The sequence below is a fragment of the Marmota flaviventris genome, chromosome 2 (genome assembly GCF_047511675.1).
Source record: "Marmota flaviventris isolate mMarFla1 chromosome 2, mMarFla1.hap1, whole genome shotgun sequence".
NCBI lineage: Eukaryota > Metazoa > Chordata > Mammalia > Rodentia > Sciuridae > Marmota > Marmota flaviventris.
In genome coordinates, this window is record NC_092499.1 from 197,313,969 (window position 1) to 197,330,845 (window position 16,877).

Here is a 16,877-nt window from a genome sequence, read left to right on the forward strand (position 1 = left end):
GTTGGAGGAGGTCGACGGGGAGGAAGGGGAGGAAGAGGAGTGGCGGGTGACAGGAGGGAAGAGGAAAGGGGACGAGGAAGGTGAGAGCCGGAGAGAGGCGGAGGGGAAGAGTGACGAGTGGAGGAGGTGAGGACGCGGGAAGGGACGATGGGGCGGAGGGAAGCCCGGGAGGAGCGGGGAAGTGGGGACGGTGCGGAGGGGCCGAGCGGAGGCCTTGGGAAGGACGCGCCAGGACGGGGAGAGCCGAAGGCCCAGGGGCGCTTCACGGGACAGGCACCGGCCACGCAGCTCTCCTGTCGCCACGGTGCCGCCCGCTGGGGCAGCCAGCGCAGGAGTGGGCCGCGCTGCCCTCTGCAGTTTCTGGTCTGTTTTCTGCACCTGTGCTTCCTCGCCGTGCAGTGGGCACGAGAGGCGGCTTTGGTGCACGTGACAGGGGAAGAAACTGACTCAAAAGACTAGCGGGTAAGAAACAGAGGTCCTGGCCCCAGGGCCACTTCCACTCAATCCCAAAACAGAGTTGCTGTCACAGCAGCCATAGTGCTGTCCCCAGCCCCCTTCCTCTCACACCACCTGCCTCCCCGTGGGCAGCCTTGCTACTGAGGGTCACTCAAGGACAGATGTCATTCTTGGACATCATGGGAAATTCTCTCATAGGCGTGTGCAGATGCTCGGGCCTCCAGTGTCTTTTGTCGGCCCTCCCCAGCCGCTTTGCCTTCCCGGGTTGGTGTTTTTCATGGTATTTACTGGCCTTTTTGTTTGTGGAGTCACTAGAGTGAGCCTTCAGAGGGGTCTGCTGGGTCCCCAGGGCCTGATCCAGAGCCAAGTGGAAGGTTTTATGGCCATGAATTCCCTAACTTCCACTGACTTTTAATGTGCATTGCTGCTCCTCCCAACAAGGGGTGGAGTCCTCCTTAATCCCCTGGAACTGGGCTAGCCTGTGACTTGCTTGACCAGCAGTGAGTTGCTTGTGCACCAGAGCCTGGGTATCAAGAGGCCTGGCCCACTCCTTCCTTTGCTCCTGGAATGCTGCATGATGCTCCGAAACGGTCCTGGAAGAAAACCCACATGGACACAACCCAATTTCCCCAGCTCCTACAGTCAGGTCCAGTCCCCAGCCAACATACAGCTGAACACAGCAGCATGAGAGACCCAGGGACATGAGTAGAACTTGCTGGACAACTCATAGAATAGTGGACAACACACAAGTGCATAAGACAATGCACTTTGGGGTAGCTTGTTACACAGCAGATCATGGACAACCCCCCCACCACCACCATATCCTTGTGTAGTGAATGAGCGGGTGAGTGAGTGTGTGTAATTCTCAGAATTACCCTGCAGTCTACCTAGTGGGCAAACAAGTTTTGAACGTTGGCCTACAGCAAGGTCGGACCAACTCATTCCCCTGCTAAACACCCAACAGTGATTTTCCATTGACCTTGGGACCAAGTCTAAGTGAAAGTCCAGCAAGGAGAGGTTGGGGTCCTGCTGATTTCTCCCACCTCATCCCCTCCCTTCCCCCTCTTCAGGACCCTTGGGCCATTTTAGATTTCTCTTTGTCCCTTCCAGGATTTGGCTTACATCCTCTGTGCCTCTGGTTCAGCACTTCTCCATGAAGGCAGTCCCACCCCAGGGACACTTTGAAATTTTATGGGAAGACTATTTTTTATTGGCATAACGGGGAGCAGGGATGCTAGACAGCACCCCACACACAGCTGGACAATCCCATCTAGCAAAAAGGCAAGCCTGTGGGTGACTGCCCAGCCCAGACCCTGAAACCACTTGGCACATAAACAAAGAATCAGCCAGGCACAGTGTGCACGCCTGTAATCCCAGCAGCTCCAGAGGCTAAGGCAGGAGGATCGAGAGTTCAAAGCCAGCTTCAGCAACTTAGTGAATTAATACACACACACACTTGCGCACGCACACACACACACATATATACACACGTATGGCTGGGGATATGGCGCAGTGCCCCTGGGTTCAATTATCCCTGGTGCCAAAATAAATAAAAAAACAAACACAAAGAATCTTTGCACTGTTTTAATATTACTAAGTTTCACCAGACCCAGCAGGGCTCACCTATAATCCTAGTGGCTTAAGAGGCTGAGGCAGGAGGATCTCAAGTTGAGGCCATCCCCAGAAACAGTGAGACCCTGTTTCAAAGTAAAAAATAAAAAGATCTGGGGGTGTAGGTTAGTGGCAGATTGCCCATGGTTCAATTCCCAGTACCTAAAACAAACAAAACCCCCTATTTTCCAGAAATGTAACTGTCATGGTAACTTAAAGAAAAATGCACTCCGGCTGGGCGCGGTGACACCTGCCTGTAATCCCAGCCGCTTGGGAGGCTGAGGCAGGAGGATCACGAATGCTAAGCCAGCCTCATAAATGGCGAGGCACTAAGCAATTCAGTGAGACCCTGTCTCTAAAATGCAAAATAGGGCTGGGGATGTGGCTCAGTGGCCAAGTGCCCCAGTGCCCACCCCCAAATGCACTCTGTGCTGGGACCTTACCAAACACGCCCATTTGAAGACCATAGTACCCATGCTCTTGCAGCATCTGAGCAGCCACAAGGCTGTTCTGTTCAGTGTGCACTGCAGCTGTCGCCGTTGAGGGGGCTCCCCTGTTGTTCTAGGGGACATGCGTGAGCGTTGTCTATTGAAATAAAATTAGCAAATTATACATCGCTTTCATTTTTGTTCTCTTTGGTTATTATCTTTTATTAAACCTGTGTGTGGGAAGGTTTTATTATCTCTGCATTTCATTTTAGATAGTTACCAAAGGCGTTTATTTATTTTTAAAAGGGGAGGGTGTGGTGCCTATGAGGTTGGTGAACACACTGGCTGTCCCCTCCCCACTAACTGCTCTTGGTTCAGTGTCCCTAAAAGAGGGTCCTCGCCAATCTCCCGTCCTCTCCCTCCTGCCCCACCTCCTCCTTCCACACATCTTGATTTATTTCTTAACTGCAGTAAACTTAATTTGGAAGCGTGGTGTTATTTATCTGTGTATCCGTTCCCTATTGCCTCGTAACAAATGACTCAATCACCAGCTGGTTCAAGTCAAGCATTTATTGTTTCCGTTTCTGAGGGTCAGGAATTGGAGAGCAATGTGTACTGGGTGGGGGGGGGGGCTCTGGCACAGGGTCCCCTCTGAGATGGCAGGCAGTGTGTATTCTGGGGCTGCCAGCACCTGAGGCTCCTCTGGGGCCACAGGATCGACTTCAGAGAGGCTGCTCATGGCGTTGGTGGGAGGTCTTCATCCCTCCCATGTCCACAGAGTGCATGAGTGTGATCAGATGTGGCAGGCTGGTTTTTTCATAGTGAGTGATGGGGCAGAGAGAGAGGGGGGAGGGAGGAGGGGACTGGCTATAGGAAGCAGAAGTGGGTTTTTGTGTGTGTGTGTGTGTGTGTTTACTTTATCTCCTGAGGTTCACCATGAAGACTGATCAGAAGTGCTGATTTGGCAGCTCAAATGCCATGGTAGGTTGGTGCTGGAGTCTTAGAGTAGTGAACACTATTTTTTTTTTTTTTGAGAGAGAGAGAGAGAGAGAAAGAATTTTTAATATTTATTTTTTAGTTATCGGTGGACACAGCATCATTGTATGAGGTGCTGAGGATCAAACCCGGGCCGCACGCATGCCAGGTGAGTGCACTACCGCTTGAGCCACATCCCCAGCCCTGTGAACAGTATTTTTTTAAATACTTTTTTAGTTGTAGAGGGACACACAAAGTCTTTGTTTGTGAATTTATTTTTATGTGGTGCTGAGGATCGAACCAGTGCCTCACACGTGCTAGGCAAGCACTCTGCCACTGAGCTATGGCCCCAGCCCAGTAGTGAACAGTATTTTATAAAAGTTCTGCACTTTGCCTGGATGGCCACATGGATAAGCAGTTAGTGACTAGGTCGGGTCCCCACTCAGGAGGAGAAACATCAGGTTTTAGATGGACAGGAATGTCCCACGATGTGTTAGTCACACACCATCTTGCCTTCCCAGGTAGAGCGGGATTCCCTGAGGGCAGAGACTGGCTGTCTTGTTCACAGCTCTATGTTCACAACACATAGTAGGTGCTAGGTAATCACCGAGGGGTGATGGATGGAGAGGCTCCAGTGAGCTCTAGAGAATTAAATACTGAATCAGCAGGTATGGGCGGGCAACTTCTGGTCCATGATAGGCACAACAGAGGTCCCCTCAGATGCCACAGCTCCAAGAACCCATCACCCTTCTAGCAAAAATGTTGAAGAGACCACGTCCGTACTCCCTTCCTGAGTAACAGAAACTCCAATTTTCTGCTGGATACATGATAATCTGGAATAATGACCACGTTTATCAGCCTCTCTCGGGGGGCTCTGTGGCCCTGTGACTAAGTTCTAGCTGATTGGGTGCAAGCTATAGGAAGTACCTATTATCTCCTCTTCCTTGGTTCTATTGACTGGAATGCAAATTAAATGGCTGGAGCTCCAGCAAAATTTTTGCTGTAAAACTTTGCCCTCTTCTTGCTGCTCCCGACTCTAGCACGGGTGGACTTTAGGCTGTGTGTAGATAATGACCTCTCTGGTTTTGAAGGCTGCTCCCATCTGGCCTGTGGCTGGGTCTGCCTTCCTCTGTCTTGGTTAGGCCACTCCCATTTCAACTCTCCTTGTCTCTGTCCCAGGACAGGGAGTGGTCTCCGGCTCTTCTCCTCCTGTGTGTGCCTGTGACCCTGTCTGTGGTCTGTCTACCTCGCCCTCATTCTGTTTCTGCTTTGATCCTATTTCTTTCTCTGCATTCTCTTGTGTCCCTGTCCCTGTGGCCCTATGTCCCCGGTCCCTGTTCTCTGTCTCTGTTTCTCTTTCTCCCTCAGTTACGGTGACCATATGTAGAATATAAAAATACAGGATGTTGGTTAAATCCTAATTTCAGACAAGCCACCAACACGTTGTGTTAGTATAACTGTGTCCCATGCAGTACTGGGGACACAGTTGCACTAACACAGCGTTTCGTCGTTTGCCTGAAATCCAAATATAGCTGGATGTGTCACAGCATGTATCTGGCAACCTCCTGCCCGTCCTCTGTGGGCAGCGGCTCCGCTGGGCTCATGAGTCTGAACACAGTGGCTGTCATCAGAGGCGAGAGAGGAGGCCCCTGAGTCCTTGCTGTTCCGAGAGCCTCCCCGACCCTGGTGCCCGCCTGTCCACTGCTACTGGGTCAGAAGCGCACGCCTCTCCTCAGTCCTCTGTCCCAGTCTGACCCGAGTCTTAGGTGACGCAGTTGGCCCCCAGCAGGGTCTGCTCTGACTCCTGCTTTCCCCTGGGTAATGCCTCCATGTGGCGACCAGAGCCAGTCATCAGGGCCTGGTGGGGCCGTGGCCACCTTGCTGGCTGCCCGTCAGGTTTCTCCCGCTGCACAAGGGCCCTCTTTATCCTCGGGCTGTGCTGGAGGCCTGCCCTCCTCCTGGGCCCGGTCTCCGCGGTCGCTCAGGTGGCCCCACCCTGGCCCTCGACGTGCATTTTCCCTGGGCACTGAAGGTGACGTTCAGGTGCAGCTCTGGCCTCCCCCTCAGTCGGGGCTGAAGCACCCCTTTCTGGACCTCGATTCAGGAAGAGCGTCAAATGAGGACTGGTGAGGTTCTCACCAAGGGAGGATCTACCAGTCCCTCTCCGTCTGTCTGCTGTCTCTCCACCCATCCGTCCATCTCTCTCGGTGGTAATCTGCTCACCTCCAGAGGCACCGAGACGTATTGCTGGGTTCAGCCTGAGTGGAGACATCTCTATTGGACCTGGCCCGCGTCTTTGGGCTCCCCAGGAAGAGGACCTTGAAGAAGCATGGAGTGTGGTGGTGACATGCCTGTGCCCCAGGACACATGGCAGAGGCCTGGGGATGGAGGCAGCCAGTAGCTGCACAATGGCTGGCCAGTGACCTCCCAGGGTGACCAGGGTTCCTGGCAGTGGGGAGCACGGGGAGCCTGGGTAGACCTGCCTCAGAGCCGCTCCAGGAGAGGGAGCCGGAGCCGGCTTGGCTCCCTGCGCCCCTCTGTCGTGGCCTCAGGGCTGCTTGTGGGTGTTACCCCGACTCTGTCCTCTGCCCAGGCTGACAAGCCCCAGGGCCCAACACCGCAGGTGCCCACAGGAAGTGGCCTCCTCCAGCCAGGGGGTGAGGGCCGAGGGGGTGGCTGGGCACAGTGGCATCTGCTGCACATGGTTTGTACCCTTGTTGTTTTTCAATAAGCCAGACTCTCTGTGCGAGGCCCTCATAGGCTGCAGACGTGCTCGGCGAGCCCAGGGAGGACAGAAGTGTCAGCTGTTGGCACAGGGGACCGCTGAACCTGCAGGCCAGGCGGCCATGCAGGGTCTCTGCCCAGCCCCCAGAGGTCCTCTGGGCCCTGCCAGATGACAATGCCCTGCCAGGCTCCTGTCCCCATTATTGCATGGGACTCAGTTATACTAACACAACATGTTGTGGCTTATCTCACTCCCCCGCTCTCTGCTGATGCTTTCTGGAAGCACCTCTCAAATAAAGCCCTTGTGCCCAAATATTTGTCTGAGGGTGTTGTTCTTAAGGATTTCCACTGTGGCAGGATAACAGACCCCGAAGATGCCCTAGGCACATGCTTCTTCGCCCTTTCCTCCTCTCCTGGCCAGAATGTGGGCGCAATGGCTGGAACTGGAGCAACTCTTTTAGACCATAAGGCAAGGCACTAAATGGAACCAGAGAATCAAGACTAATCAGAAAACTGAGAATGAGGCTCAGGAGATAGGTGGCAACGAAGCATTGGAGAGACTGGATATCACAGCGAAGCACATTCTGGAAAGGCTGCGGCTGCTGTGTCGGCCGGCGCTGCACCCCTTCTTGCCTTGTCTGCTTGCTGGCGGTGCCACCCTGGGTACCGCACTTGGCCATCTGAGCAGTGGGACAGTGACAGAGCCGGCCTCGTGCTCTGTTAGTGAGGACATGTGTTGATGCATATAAAGCACCTGGAGTATTCCCTGCACACAGTAGGTGCTTTGTATTTCCTTCTCTCCATCACTAGATGGTTCTCGAGCCCTGGTCACTGCAGTTATCAAAACACTTTATTGTCATGAAGCTCAATTTCCAGTGTGGGGAAGAGGACAAGAGATGGTTACGTTAGGGGACAGGCAGATGAGGAAGGGAACCCGAGGTTAAGGGAATAAATCTATAAAGTGGGCCCCTGTGCCGACCCCCACATCTTTCTTTTCCTAGAGGCAATTTGCCTGCACCCTGCCCGGTCTCAGTGGACAGGACATGTCACATTCCTCAGCAAACTACCTGTCCACTTCAGGGGAAATGCAGGCCCAAGTTACCCTGAAGGTAACCAGATCCTGAAACTCTGGGAGATAAGGATAGTTCCTCTGCATCAGAAAATCTGTAGGAATGTGTGATAAAGAATCCAGTTAGAACCAGTCAGCTTGGGCCAAGGTGACCTGGACTTGTCATGGCAGTGGGGACTTGAAGTCTGATGTCATCCTGCTGTCAGTCAAAAGTCAAAAGGTGGACTTGGGTGGGGCTCTCTGGAAACTTCTCTGGGATCCCCAGTAAAGCTGGAGTACAGCAGAGGCAGGCTGACCCTGTCCTCTCGGAGAGGACCCCTCTCTCCCTTTCCGTAGCCCTTCAAGAGACCCATGCCTGTTACTCTGAGCACGTGTCTGGAAGCTTTCTGACTTCATTGCAAGAATCGGGGTTTGCAGGAGGGTCTTCAGCTGACTCAGGTTCCTGGAGGCCCCCGCTCTGTAGCAGTCACAGCCTCATTGTATCCAACTTTGGGATTTCATCAGGAATTAGTTGTGGTCATTTAAAAATATGTCTACAAATTTGTTGGTGCTTCTCCTGTGGCTGGGTGAGCTGGAGACTGAAAAGCGTGAGGTGGAAGAGGGCTGCTGGGTGACTTCTGAGGCTGGTTTGTAGGAGCCGATTCACTCTGCCTGAGCCAGGTCAGTGGCCCGGAGTCCACCATGCTGTGAGGAAGCCCAAGTCACCCACCCGGGGAGGCACACAGAGAAAGGAAGAAGCCTGCTGCCCCCAGAGCCCCAGGCCCCGCTGTCTGCCACCACATGAGAAGTCTCCAGCCAGAAGGGCCAGCCACGGCCTCCCTGAATTCCTGTCCCACAGAAACTAGCAGAAGAAATGATTTTTTGTTGTTTTAAGCCCCCTAATTTGGGGGTTTGTTATACAGCAAGAGAGTCCAGAACAGTCATTTAACCAAAGCGATTTGAAAACCACAGAAGGGCTCCCCGCTGGTGAGGTGGCTCTGAGAGAGCTCCTCAGAGCTCCAAGCCCTGTGGAAGCTTCCAGCATTGCCCCGGGGGAGGGCGGCTTGGACCAGGACTGCTGCCTGGGAGGGAAGAGCAGGCAGGTTCGAGACAAGTGTGGACATTTAAATGAACTGTTGGGGAACAGGAGGATGCGAGGACAAAGCCTGGGAGGGAGTTTAGGGTGACCCCAAGTTTCTTGCTTGGCAAACACGATGGGTGGTAGGACGTTTCCCAAGACAGGGAAAAGCTGCTCTTGGGAGAAGAATGGTCCAAGAGTCCACCTGGCAATGCGCACTCCTCCTGAGCAGGCAGCCTCCCACCACGGCCATCGGAGCAGGAAGGAAGAGGGGCCCCCAACCCATTTCCTTAACCCTGATGCCTTTTGTGTCTCGGCCACCAGAGGGCGCCAACGTCGGGCGGTTCTGTCCACTCGGGCTGCTCCTGCGTCACTCTCAGAAACTGGGACGTCTGGCTCCTCTTGCCTCTGAGCTCCCCGAGGCCCCCACGAGGTCTGACCACTACCCCGGGCGCCAGAAAAGGGCTGCTGTTGGCTTAGTTGACCCCTCAGTGCTGACCAGAAAGTCTCCTCCCCACCCGAGCCCCTGCACCCCGCACTCCTGGGGATGTCCTTTATTTAGTTTGCACTGCCAGCCTTCGGTGACAAACCAGAGAAGTTCGCCTCTGAACCTGGACTCCGCCTTGCTCTCCTCAGTGACCGCAGTCACCCGCGCCCCTCTCTGTTGGTCCCTCTCCTGGCGGTTCTTCAGCTGGGACCGGAGAGCCCAGGGAGCTGTCTCCTGGGGCTGTCCCCTCCCTGCCTCGGTCTTCCTTCACGTGACTCCAGGCCCGAGCTGGCTTCCCCATGCCTGTGCCTGAGGCTGACTTCCAAGCTGGATCCTCCAAGGCCGTGAGTCCCAGAGCTCCAGGGCCGGGAGCAGAGGGACCAAGGCTCCAGGTTTCCGTGAATGTCCCATGGGGAAGAGATTATTTGGCGATAGAATCCGTCTGTTCCTAAAAGAACCAAGACCCTAGAAATCGCAGACCCCTCTGCCCTGGTGAAGATGGTTCCCAGACTGTGGGTGCTCCACTTCCTCCCTGCTCAGGGCTTTGCTACCCCCTGGTTTTCCCAGGGTCACAACTGGCTCCTGTTGCTGGTCCCTCCGGCTCAACCCTTGATTGAAGCCTTTTCCTGGTTTGGGTTTGTTTTGTTGTTTGTTGTTGTTCTTTTCATAGCCTGAAAACTCCTTAGGACAGAACCACTTTTTTATCCATCCTGAGTTCCTTAGAGCCAGGCCACCCACCTCCCCAGCCTCCCCGGTACAACCAGCCACAGTGCAGCACGTGCGCACACGCGCATACACACGCACACACACACGCACGCACACGCATGCACACTCGCGCACACAAACACGCACACGCATGCACACATGGCCTCATGCCGCAGTCCGGCTGCAGCAAAATAACCCGGGGGGGGGGGGGTGACAAGCAAGTTGTGTACATTGATACAGCAGGAGTGGGAGCCATTTATTGTAGGACAGGAGGGGTATTTATACATTCCACACAGCTTATCTAATTAACATAAACTAGATACAGCAGTCAACCAATAAGGAATCTCCACACTTAATGGCTCGCTGACGTTACTTCATAAACCACTCCCTCTGGCAAAATGCCAGGCGCCATCCTGACTTGTTTACAGACCCTAACAGCCTCACTCAACTGGAGTCTCACAAAAAGAGGTTGTGTTTGTTTATTTTACCAATTCATGGCACTTTAGGGGAAAACATAGCAATATAACCAAGTTTTCATGAATAAGTGCTGTTTATTCTAAAAATCTCCTTTCTTGGGGGGTACAATGTTCTTTTTTTGTGTTAAGTAATAGTGAAAATATTTATTTAGTGTTATTTTAGCTAAAGATCTTTACTGGGCAATGTAAAGAGTAGACCATCTTAGGTTGGTCACCCGATCATTGGTTTTTAAGAATTTTACTGGGTTGGAGAAACCCCGGAGATTGGGGGCCATCATCTCACCACACCTAGCACAGCCCCTAAAGTAGAGCCAGAAAACCCTGAGCTGCCCAATGACACAGTTTCACTTCTAGGTACAGACCCAGGAGAATTGAAAGCAAGATTCAAAAACCCCATACAGGACCGTCCAGTGCAGCATCATTCACGATCACGAAACAGTGTCGATGACCCAAATGTGCATCACAGGACGAATGGACAAGTGATAATATCCCATGCAATGGCATGGTACTTGGCCTTGGAGAAGAAGGATGTGTGACACACGTCATGGGTAGACCTCGGGATTGTCACACGGAAGACCCTCCAGTGCACACCTACATTCACATGGATTCCCAGAGTGGGCCAACCTCCAAAAACAAGGCAGATGGTAGGTGACCAGGGCTGGGGACGGGGTCTTTTTTTTTAAGAGAGAGAGAATTTTTTAATATTTATTTTTCAATTTTCGGTGCACACAACGTCTTTATTTTTATGTGGTGCTGAGGATGGAACCCAGCGCCCCGCGCATGCCAGGCAAGCGCGCTACCACTTGAGCCACATCCCGGGGACGGGGTCTTGATGATGACCACCCACAGGTACAGGTTTGGAGATGATAAAAATGCTCTGAAATGGATTGTGGTGATAGTTGCCCGACTCTGTGACTGTCCTAGAAACCGTCGACTTACGTGTTTTTAAAGGGTGAATGGCAGCGTGGGTGAATTATATCTCAGTTAAAAAGCAAAACACAGCTGGAATTGTACTCCGGGTTCCCAGGTCAGTGACAGTCACCTTCTCTAAGGGTATCACCACCAGGGGGCTGTGCTGGGCAGCTGCCTGGGTGACGGAGGTCCCGACCCCGGCTGCAGTATCTGCGGGGCACATGGCTGGTGAGTTTCTGGGGCTCTTGCTGGGGACAGGAGGTCCCTTCTTAGAGCTGCTCTGGTGTTCCGAGGCCTGCACACAACCAGGCTGTAACTATGCATTTGACGTTCTGAGCGCCTGCCCTGCTCGAGCCGCGAGCCGCGGAAGGCTCAGCCCTGACCTGACACTGGCTTCTAACAGGATCCTTCTGGTGGTGAGTGGAGACTATGGGGCCAGAGGGACTGGGAGTGAGAAGCACCAGTGGCAGGTACTAGTGGAGGAGGTGGGGAGGGGTCGGACTGGGAGCATTTGCTGATGGCTGGTGCCGTGGAACACTCCTGTCATCCCAGCGGCTCGGGAGGCTGAGGCAGGAGGATCATGAGTTCAGAGCCAGCCTCAGCAACTGCGAGGTGCTAAGCAGCTCAGTGAGGCCCTGTGTCTCTAAATAAAATCAAAATAGGGCTGGGGAGGTGACTCAGTGTTGAGTGCCCCTGAGTTTAATCCCTGGTAACCCCCCAAGGAAAAGATTTACTGAGGGTGGAGAAGGGGTTCCCGGAGGGTTCCAGGGTGGTGGCCGGTGTGAGGGGAGGCAGGAGGGTGGCGCTTGCTGAGGAACAGTGTGCAGGGACACAGGGCTGGAGGGCAAAGGCCCTGTTGGACAGCCCAGTGTGGTGTTGAGGGGCAGCTGGACATCCCAGCCCGGAGTCCAGGGGAAGGCCCAGCGGTGGCTGTGGAGTCCCCAGAGTCTAGAGGGTGCACTCCCCAGGGAGTGGGTGTGGGTAGAGCCAACAAGGGGACAGGACTGGGGACCCCTGGGTGCCTCGCACCTGGCATCTGGGGACAGGAGCAGGAAGGGCCGGGCAGGGAGCCGAGGCCTGGCCCAGGAGGCCCCCGGCAGCTCGGAGTGTCCTGGGAGTTGAGGAGGAAGGTTGTTTCAGGAGGGAGGGGGTCACCAACTCCACTCGGAGGCAAGGACACCTGTGTCCCTGCAAAGTCACCTGTGAACACTGTCAGCAGCATGCTCACGGCTGCCAAAAAGTGGACACAACCCAAATGTCCACTCCCAGATGAATGGACGAGCAGAACGAGGACCAAGACTCTCACGGGGCGTTCTTCAGCCGTGCCAGGGACGGGGCTCTGACTCACTGTGATGTGGGGAACCTCAATGACGTCTTGCTGCGTGAAAGGGGCCACACCCCAGGTGCCATGGGCTGTCTGGTTCCACCTGTGAATCATCCAGCCTTCGCACCTGCGTTGACACGGACAGCTGACCGGAGGTCCCAGGGCCTGCGGGGGACTGGGAGCCGCTGCCTGGCAGAGGCAGAATTTTATTGTGGGAAAATGGAAGGGCCCTGGAGGTGGGTGGTGGGGCTGGTCGCTCAACCAGGTGCATGTCCTGATGTCACTCAGCTGTGCGCTTGAAAGTGGCTAAAAGGCAGGTTTTGTGTTATATATGATTTTTTTTTAGAGAGAATTTTTTAATATATATATATTTTTTTAGTTTTCGGCGGACACAACATCTTTGTACGTGGTGCTGAGGATCAAACCCAGGCCGAACACATGCCAGGCGAGCGCGCTACCGCTTGAGCCACATCCCCAGCCCAATGTTATATATGATTTACCACAATTGTCTAGAAGGGAGAGAATGACCTTACCTTGCTGGCCACAGTTATTGGCTCAGAAAGGGTTGTGTGACCCAAGCTGACCCAATGCGAATCCTGCTTGGGACTTTGGCTGGGAATATTGACAGGGCTCTCTCTCTCCTGAAGTTGTTGGGCTGGTGGAGTAGAGGCCTGCAGGTGGTGGAATCATCCTTTCCCACTTCTTTGGAAGAGCCTGCTTAAGTGAAGCTTGTGCAGAACAAGGAACACCTGGAGATATGCACGTCCTGACAAAAAGCACTGGAGTCCCTGGATCAAACTGTGCCTGAAGCCATCACGTTTTTAGACTTAAACCAATAAATTCTTTTTTGCTGCTTTAAACATTTGGGTTGGGTTTTCTGTCACTTGCAATGAAGAGAGTCCTGGCTAATATGTCTATAAAGTGTAATATTTCTATAGTAAGGAGATATAGTTCATGTACCACCAAGAGCTCAATGTTCTGATCTCTAAGTACTTAGGCATCCAGGTGGCAGTCGAGTGTCCAATCAGAGAAGCAGCGACCCCTCCAGGCTTGCAACCCCCCAGCAGGTCTGTTCTGCCTGCCACCTGGGTTGTCAGGGCTATAGAAGCACAAACCTGACAACTCATCAGGCCGCCTGGTGACGAGCCTTGGCGGGAAGATGCCGCCCCTGTGGGGGGAGGAGCAAAGAGCGGCCACCTGCTGGAGCTAGCGCCTCTGCTGACCCCAGGAGCCGGAGCCAGGCCCGGAGGGTCTGCAGATAGGAGGGGACCTGCCCTGCGGGCCCCGAGGTCTGGATCTCCTTCCCCCTCCCTTTCCCCGCTGCCTCCTGTAGTGACACTCATAGGCCCAGTCACCAGAAACCAGAGAGGTGACCAAGTACCATCCTCCCCGTGGGCCGTGTTGGTTGAATTTGAAGAAAAGCCAGAGGCTGGTTTCTGCTCTCTGTCCTGCCGATGAGGAATCAGGGCCGGGCAGGCCAAGGCTGGACTCTCAGGGGGTGATTTACCCCCAGGAGGCACTTGGCCATGCGGTCACACCAGCTGTCACCCCACGGGGAAAGGGCAGCTGCCAGCACAGCGCCCTCGGCCGACTCATCTGGCTCTAAATGTCAACAGTGACCAGTCACTTTAGGGACCTGCCCCGAACCCCAGAATCCGAAGGTCTGTCTGGGGGCCTTGCCTACCCAGGCCCCCAGGCTGCTCCCGCCAAGGCCTGGTCCCCAGCAGGGGACCCGAGCACCTCGGGCTGCCGCAGGGGAGCAGCTTGCTTCCTTCCCCCAGTGCCTTCCTGCCCTGGCCCAGCTCAGCACTGCTTTCAATTCCCCACAGGCTCCTGGGAAGGTCTCTTCCTATTTATAGAGTTCGCTGGGCCCCTCCCAGCGCTCAGCCAGCCTGTGGCCCTCTGCAGGGAGCCGTTAAGGTGAACCTGATCCTTGCAGAGGAGAGGAGGCTCCCTCCTGCAGCCTGGGAGGGTCAGGCTAGGAGCCCCGGGCTGGGGGTCTCGAGGCTGCAGTGAGCCCCCTTGCCAGGGGCTTCCAACGCTGAGAGCCTTCAGGAGACAGAGAAGCACAAACGGGACAGTAAGGGCCGAACCCCAGCAGCTCAGCTGAGGATGCTCAGGGCGGCCAAGGGAGGAGCCAAGGGAGGAGCCAAGGGAGGAGCCAAGGGAGGAGCCAAGGGAGGAGCCAAGGGAGGAGCCAAGGGAGGAGCCAAGGGAGGAGCCAAGGGAGGAGCCAAGGGAGGAGCCAAGGGAGGAGCCAAGGGAGGAGCCAAGGGAGGAGCCAAGGGAGGAGCCAAGGGAGGAGCCAAGGGAGGAGCCAAGGGAGGAGCCAAGGGAGGAGCCAAGGGAGGAGCCAAGGGAGGAGCGGGGTTAGATGTGCACAGGGAGCTGGGAGCGTGAGGGGAGTGGGTCCTGGGGTGTAGGACGGGTGGGGTGCAGGGAGGAAGCACTGTATCCCCCGGGGCCGTTCACGTTTGGGAAGCCGGGCTCAACACCCGGCAAATCCCCAGGACAGGGTGCTCACAGGCTCCTAGGAGGGTGGCCTAGGGGAACTCTGGCTGGGACCATGATGGACGTGGCAGAGGTGCCCCAGCAGACCCTGGAGCAGGGGAGCAAAAACCCCCCGCCCCAGCAGGTCTCTTCTGCCACGGGCCCAGAGGACGCTGCACTTGTCAAACCCAGAAGAGATACCTGGGGACAGTGTCAGGGGCGGCTGGTGATGGGAGATGCTGCTTCAGACCGTGTGGTGGCTGAGAGCCAATCGATTTCCTTCCCTGGTATCAGCAGGTGCCGCCCAGAGGGCGTCTGGGAATCCTTAGCAAAGAGAGTCAGCCCATGGGGACTTCTCCATAGCGCTGCCTTCCCCTGGTGTCTGGGGTTTTTGCTGTACAAGTAGCAGCACTCTGTACACGAGCTCCTTCTGACCCCCACCCAAGTTCATAGCATAGATGGACCTTTAGAAAAACTCCCAGACCTGCCCTCACACTCCAGAGCAGGGCTGTGCCGGCTTGGCTCTCAGATCCCTTCTGGGGGCTGTTCCGTGTACCTCCAGCTTGGAGTCATCATGAGCAAAGTGCTCACCCTGCGCTCCTGTGCGGATTTCCCGGGGGCAGACAGGGAGGGAAATTGCTCAGCCGCAGCCAACAGTGTAACATCAAACTTCAAAAGGTGTGCTTCACTCAGGTGGGGGACCTGTGGCTTGGGAGGCTGAGGCAGGAGGATTGCAAGTTAAAGGCCAGCCTCAGCAACTTAGCCCTAAGTAACTTAGTGAGACCGTATCTCAAAATAAAAAATAAAAACTGGCTGGGTATGTGGCTCGGTGCTAAAGCACCCCTGGGATCAATCCCTGGTACCTTAGAATAATTCCAGGGGTCCCTGGGTTCAACCCCTGGTACCTTAGAATAATAGCAGGGGTTCTTCACGTATTTGGAGCACTAGTCTTTTGTTTATCTAATCACTTAGTCTTCAATGTGCTTTCTGGGTTCTCTTCTTGTCCAGGGGATATGAGTTTAGAAAGCTGTTTTGGGGGGACACAGTACTCCACCATTGAGCCTCATCTCCAGGTCTACTTGAAAGACTCCTTTTAAAAATATATATATATTAGTTGTTGATGGACCCTTATTTATTTCTTTATTTTTATGTGGTGCTGATGACTGAATCCGGTGCCCTACATGTGTGAGGCAAGTGCTCTGCCACTGAGCCCCAGCCCCATCCCTTTGTAAGACTCTTGACAATTCCTGGTGCACGGCATTGGACAAACAGTGGCCATGACAGCAGGTACTGAGTGCTCCTCTGTGCAAACCAGGGCTAGGGCCAGGGTGAGGCCAGCCAGGCAAAATTCAAGAGGACACCAAAAACCTCCAAGGCACATGATCTTTATACCACAGTAGCTGTAAGGATCAAAATTAATGCAAAAACATCTATAATGAATAAAATACCAACTCTATGTGGAGTTCTGGGGATGGAGCCCAGGGGGACACTACCAAAGAACTATGTCTCCAGCCCTTCTTGGTTTTTATTCTGAGACAGGGTCTCTCTATGTTGCTGAGGCTGGCCTCAAACCCGCAATGCTCCTGCCTCAGCCTCCTGAACCATGCCTGGCCCATCATTTTGAGTGGACTTTAAAGTGCCTTCCGTGTTGACTTGCCTGATTCTCACTAGAACTCCAAGGTGTGAGCCCTGAGACAGATACTAACTGGTCCAGGATCAGGCAGCTGCTCCGTCACAGAGCTGGGGTCTGAGCCAGGTCAGCTACCTGCAGAGTCTACGCTGTTTGCCAGGAGACTGTGGGAAAGCCACCTGCCCTCCCTGGCTTCAGCTGTCTCACGTGCCACTCCTCAAGGCCTGCGACACCCCACCTGCCTCACGTGCACCTGTGGGCCTAACTGAGATACTACTGCACGCCTAGAGGCGACCTCTGAACTCTGCAGCGCTGTGCGCGGGGTGGGGCAGGTGCACCTGATCAAGAGCACGGGGCCTGGAGGCGGCCTGCCTGTGTCCACAGCCTGGCTCTCGCATCCATCACAGAGTAACTGGCCACTGACGGCCTCTCTGTGCCTCAGTTTCCTCCCCTGTAAGAGGGGGAGGGGGAGGGTCACAGCTCCGTCCAGCCTGTGCTCGTGGGGGCTCTGAGCTCTGAAGCTCATTAGCTCC

The 16,877-nt window shown here is 54.6% G+C and overlaps 1 long non-coding RNA gene across 3 annotated transcripts; it reads left to right on the forward strand.

Moving 5' to 3' along the window:
- Positions 1–27: 27 nt before the first annotated feature.
- Positions 28–6,507, forward strand: LOC117794857 (uncharacterized). Of its 3 annotated transcripts, none has more exons than XR_011706804.1 (3): positions 28–80; positions 3,574–3,639; positions 5,003–6,507. It is a non-coding gene; the product is annotated as an uncharacterized lncRNA (long non-coding RNA). The 3 variants fall into 3 exon arrangements; XR_011706803.1 differs by having other exon boundaries at positions 44–126; XR_011706805.1 differs by lacking the exon at positions 28–80 and adding an exon at positions 3,386–3,476.
- The last annotated feature ends 10,370 nt before the right edge of the window (positions 6,508–16,877 follow it).